This window comes from Micromys minutus (genome assembly GCF_963924665.1).
Source record: "Micromys minutus genome assembly, chromosome: 24".
NCBI lineage: Eukaryota > Metazoa > Chordata > Mammalia > Rodentia > Muridae > Micromys > Micromys minutus.
Window position 1 is genome coordinate 31,851,572 of NC_137959.1, and position 6,065 is coordinate 31,857,636.

The window sequence follows — 6,065 nt, forward strand, 5'->3', positions numbered from 1 at the left end:
CTACAGAGCAGGGCCCTAGCTCACAAAGCAACCGCCGCCACCAAGGGCCAAAGAGAGTATAGAAGGCACTTCACTCAAAAATTATCTCCAGGGGTCCAAGAAACATATGAAAAGGGCCTGTGGACAGTTTCTCTCAGGGCCATACAGACTAGCAAACGCTGCAACAAGAAAGTGTTCCACCACGGCTAGAATGTCCAGATGATGGGATGCTTAAAAAGATAAAATTTGAAAAAGGTGACAAGAATGTAAAGTCACAAAATCCCTAGAAAACTGGTAACATGTACTAAGGCCAATCCATTGGAGGACCTCTCATAGGTCTCAAAGATCGGCATTTAGGCCCCGTCTACCGAAAGGAAGGAGCCCAGCCTTTCCTCTTCACGACTGGCTTGCTCTTCCAGCATCATATGCAAGCACACTGGTGCTATAGACTGACTATGTGCCTTTTGGTATGCTCAGTGTGTTTGCGGTTTTTAAGATGGCAGATTTTGTCAAGGATTTGGTTGGCTCTGGGGACTGACTGAAATGTAAAAACGTCTAAGACTATATACTGAGTCACTGTCACTGAATCACCATCAACATCAACCCATTAGGCTGTTATTCGTCTGATTTCAATTTGAACAAAATGCTACTAAAAATATCTGAATGCAGAAGAGATGGCTCGGTAGTTAAAATGCTTTCCTCACAAGCCTGAAATCAGAGTTCAGATCCCTAGGACCCTTGTAAACACTAGGTGACCCGGTGGCTGGCAGTCTGCAATTTCAGTCCCCAAAGGCAAATCCTCAGAGCAATCCTCAGAGCAAGCTGCCTAGCAAGGCCAGGTACATCAGTGAGCTCTGGGTGTGACCGACAGATCCGGCCTCAGTGGATAAAGTAGAAGAGAGATCAAGTAGGCTGCAGACACAGTCAACCTTGGGGTTCCACATGCATGCACACGTGTGTCCCCACATACAGAAACACACATGCACATGAAAATGAAAAAAGGAAAATGTATGTCAACAAACTTTGGAAACCTCATTTGCTTTGCTCATGTTTGCCTTGGTTGAAATCCTCAGCGCTCAAAGTGTGGCTCCAACTTCCTGTTTACGGTCCAGTTTCAAGGTCATGGTCTCCTCTGGTATTTGCTTCTGGCGTCCTCTACCTGTCATCTTTGAGCCCTGCTGAGCTTCATGTTTGTAAGTCTACTAAACCTGCTGCAGTTTCATTACTTAAGAATTTCCTCTGCGTTAGCTGCCTGGGATTTACTACAGGTTTTTCCTAAAGCAAACAGACAAACAAACAAACAAACAAATGCTTTTCGATTCTGAGGCTCACTGAGGCTTAGTAAACCTGTATTGGGGGGTCAGTAGTAAGACTGTTGTGGTTAATCGGGAAGCCTTTCCCAATCTTCTTTGAGATGACACTAAGTTGTTGCCGACAGGGTCAGGCCACAGGTGTCCAAGCATGCAGACCCATCTAAGTGGGACAGCTATTTAGACCCTTAAAAAACCTGCCACAAGGCTGAGTTAGCAGATCTCAACAATGCCCTATGAGCGATAAGAGACTCGTAGAATGATCATTTAAAAGCCATAGATTAGAAATCATGGAAGGTCAGCTGTTGTCACTTAAGTGACATTAAGCATCACCCTGGGCCCCTTCATTAGTTATCAGTCTCTTTCCAAAACAGTGAAACTTTTTAGTACCTAAGGAAGAAAGGAAGGGGGGAAAAAAAAAAGAATCAGGTTTCGATTTTTAAAGAAGCACAAATATTCCAAACAGTTTGCAGGAACAAAGAGAAACAAAGAAATCTCCCCAGACAGCATCATTTCCCCCAGAGCCCAAGAGACCTGGGCACGGACAGGAGTGTGGAGCAACGTACTTCTGAGCTCTGCCTCGGCGGGAGAGCTTTCTCTTGATTGATTAAAGAAGCAAAAAGGACTGAATTAAAGCAATCTGGCCAAACTAGAATACAGGTTTCTGATGGCTTTTTCCTCCTCAAGAAATTGCAGGATGATGCTGTACATGTGGAAACGAATATACAGGCTTCAGCACACATTTCATTTCAGACTTCACAGTGGGAAAAAGCTTTATTTTTTTCACATGGATCGGAGACACAAGTGGGTGCTGTATTCAGGTAAGTCACACATCACGTCAAGTACGTAATAACCTGTATATTATATGTGTACCGTACAGATAATAGGTTACTTTTGATCAAGGTCTGACACACATTTGTTACATGCCCACTGTTCACATCTATTTTAAAAATTATATATGATCCAATTTTCTTGGTTCCTCTTTTAATTAAAGGCCCAGCTTTCTTGCACTTCCTGTGTTTCTGGAAACAGGAAATACTCGTTCTTCTTTGGGCTCTGCTGTTTGTTTGTGCTGTTGTTTTTCTCAAAAAAAAATATATATAAGAGTATGTAAGAGTTCATTCACAGTGATAAAAGTCGGAGTTGGACGGAACTGGCCAGCGAAGTCTAACAACGCAGTGTACCAGAAGTTCTGAGACAGAACAGCAGTAACGACCTGCCTGTGCTCTGGGCCACTATGGAGAATGCACTTCCAGAGTGACCAACCAACCGGTCGTTACTCCCCATAATAATAATATACTGCTCTCCATGTTCCTCACAGTTGGGATCCATTTCTAACCTCGTGTAACTGAGAGCTCTCCTACAAATAGCCTTCTAAGAGCCAAAAAACGGTCATCGGTAATTTGTATGCCCACCTGGTACAAAACAAGGCAATTCCAGGCAAATCAGAGTATGTGGCTGGCCTATGGATCAATGTCTTCCCTTCTATCTACTTCCGTTGCTTGAGAGAAAATTTCACACCATGCATTTTATATACCTAAAGTGCCCAGTGAGCTCAATATTTTGGTATATATGGCTTTACACTATTGCCCCTGAGTCTCAGCCATTTCACCATTCCAAATGAGACCACATTTCCTTTAGCAGTCTCGCCAGCGCCCCCACACTGCTCCACCAACCTCTGACTGAATCATTTATCCATTTAACCATTACTTATGTGTATCTGCCAATTCCTGAAGTTTCTGATAAACACAGTCATTTGATAAGGGGTCCTCGGCACTGTGATTCTTTCATTGCTAAGCGGTGTTCCACTCTAAGGATATACCACATTACGTTTTACCCATTCATCGTTCATAGACCTTCAAATTGTTTCTGCTTTTTGTTTATTTGGAGTAATGCTGCTATGAACGTGTGTGTACACATGTTTGTGTAGACACGTGTTTTCACTCCTTTGTGGGTATCTACCTATTTGTATCCCTTCCTTTTGGTCACCCCTGTGCAACATACTTACCTATCAAAATTCTAACAGAGGGTTTTCACACCCCAGGCAGGAAAGCAAAAGGTCAGTAGCAAGGACCCGCAGGAAGAACACTGTGTTACTGAGGACACTGAAGTGAATCTCTTTGTTTAAAAATATATTTGTGCTTTCCTAGGGTCTACTGACATAAGCATCAAGAGATCAGACTGGTTGAGAAAAAGACATAGGAAGAGTGGGAGGGTGGGGGAAGGAGGGAGGAGAGAAGGAAGAGGGAGGAAGAGAGGGAGGAGGGAGGAGGAGGGAGGGAGAGGGAGGGAAGAGGAGGGGGAGGGATGGAGGAGGGAGGAGGAGGGAGGAGGAGGGAGGGAGGAGGGTGAGGGAGGGAGGAGGGAGGAAGAGGGAGGGAGAGGGAGGGAGAAGGGAGGGAGGGAGGGGGAGGGGAAGGGAGGGAAGCAACCTTAAGGATCAGAAGAAATTCCTGCTGGGCTACCAAGAGCTCTTGCTTCATAGTTTAAAATCATTTACCTAAGAGCAGATGGACCAACACAGCAAAGCTAATCCAACACTCGAAAAGGCTCCAGGGTCTTTGCTCTTCAAGCTAATGTTTACATTCTGTGTCTTGAATAAAAAGTTTTAATTTGTCCTGTTAATAGTTTTTGCTCACTGATGACTTTCTTAATTTGCCCCTTTCCTTTAAAACGCAGACACGGGTGAGCCATGTTTTGAGGGGACGTATTTAACCTGATGGAGATGTACACACGGGCACTGTGGCCTCATGTGAGGAGCCACAGACGCTAGATGTGCTAAAGTAAAATCAATACCCACCAAAGAGAAAATTAGAAAGGAAAGGCACCGAGATTGTTTTTCTTTCTTTCTCTCTTGTCACTAGACTGCAAGTTGGGAAGTCTTAGGAATCATTATGTATAAAACTCTCCGGGTCTCCATTCTAATGGGGTCCAGGTCTTTCGGCTGTGGATCTGAGACTAGCAGGCATAGTAAAGCCTTATTTATCTGTCCCAAGGCCAGGCTGTACTCTCTTCCTCTGGTGCTGGTTTCCATTCATTCTCTGCCTCTTCTCAGGGTCTTTGGCTACCCATCATTAATCTTTCAAGCTACAGCTGGGTGGGTTCAGAACAAAATTATCAGAGGAACTGAGAAATGAAATATTTACCCATAGCAATGGGGGAAAGGGTCTATCAACCTGAACCATTCAAATGCAATCACATTTCTAGTCATTCCATTCTATTCTATTCCTTTCTATTCTATGCTATGCCTTTCTAGCTAGACGAAATGATACATACATACATACATACATACAACATACATTCATACATACACATACATACATATATATCTCCATTTACATATATGTATGCACACATATACATATATACATTTATTACTATCTGCTCCCATTTGTAATGAGGTGTAATATATAGAGCTCAGTTAGTTACCATGGAGACACTGGTCCTGTTTCTTATCACAGAGCCACACTATCGTTTGGTGTCAGCCAAGGAGGGATGACAAAGGCCGCCCCAAGAGCCTAGTTCTGCAATTATGAAGCAATCAGGCCCCTCCTGTAATATCGCTCATCCAGGTACGCATGTTCCTCATCCAGTGCCAGCTCCTTTTCTTTCCTTTTAAAGTTATACAAGAGGAAGTGGGATGCAGTTGCCAAGTACAGACATCATCTGTTGGATGGGCTGCTTGTGCAGGATTCCTGTGACATTCCTTAGTTTACATCACAGAGCTCATTAGCTGCTAGCCTCTTAAGCCAGCCTCCTTAAGCCTTAACAAGTATTTTCTTCTGAGGATATACAGCCACCTTCCTTTTGTGCATTAGCTGTTTTATCGTTTGTCATTAACTAACCAAGTGATGTGGATAAATAAGAATCAGAGCCTCTACACTTCCTTTCGGCGCTGAGCTTTCCCTATTTCTCTAACCACACCGCCAAAGCTGTCAACAGAAAAAGAAAAGGGGAGAAAAGAATAAAAGCAGGAATAACCGCCATTAACCGCGTCCCATGGCGCTGTCTAAATGAGGGACAGAGGCCTGGTGCTTTCTTTAAGGATTTCCAGTTTCAGGGATGACTGGCTGTTTCCGAGACCTGCCTCGTATGCTCAGAGAGACATTTTAAACTCGCATGGAAATTTGGGGTGAACTGGAGAAGGAACTGAGGCATTCAAATTAGTCTGATTATAGATAAGCTTCTTACAGTGATCTTTGTCCTGTGCAGGGTCTGTAATTTCATAAATTACGTAGTCGTCTTTGACTCTAAAGTCCTAGAATGCTGGAGCTCACTCAGCCCTGAGGAAGCAGGGTGCTTAGTTTTTAGAAAGTGTGGAAACAGTTGTGATTATAAGAGACAGAAACAGTGAAAATAATAATAATAATAATAATAATAATAATAATAAAATAAACTTGTCAAAACCTAAGGTAGGGGAGACAGCCTATAAAATCTATAGAGTAGTACTGATCAATATGAATCAAACAGTCATAACTGTACAATAATCTAATGTTGGTGAAGGAGATCACCAACTCCAGATTGTTGTGATCTGTGCTACGGTCTGAATGTGTCCCCGGAGTTCTTATGTTACAAATGCGAAGTCCCAAAGCAAGTCCTGAGCCGGTGGGACTTGGGAGGGGCGTGCACTTTAGCTTGTAGGTGAAAAAAGAACAAAGGATGTGTTTACTCCTTCCCATCCCTTCCTCCATCTCTTCATCTCTGGATACTCTCACATCGCTGGAGCTTGTTCTTGTGACCACAGGACAGTGTGTCCTGAAGAACCTCATTGAACAT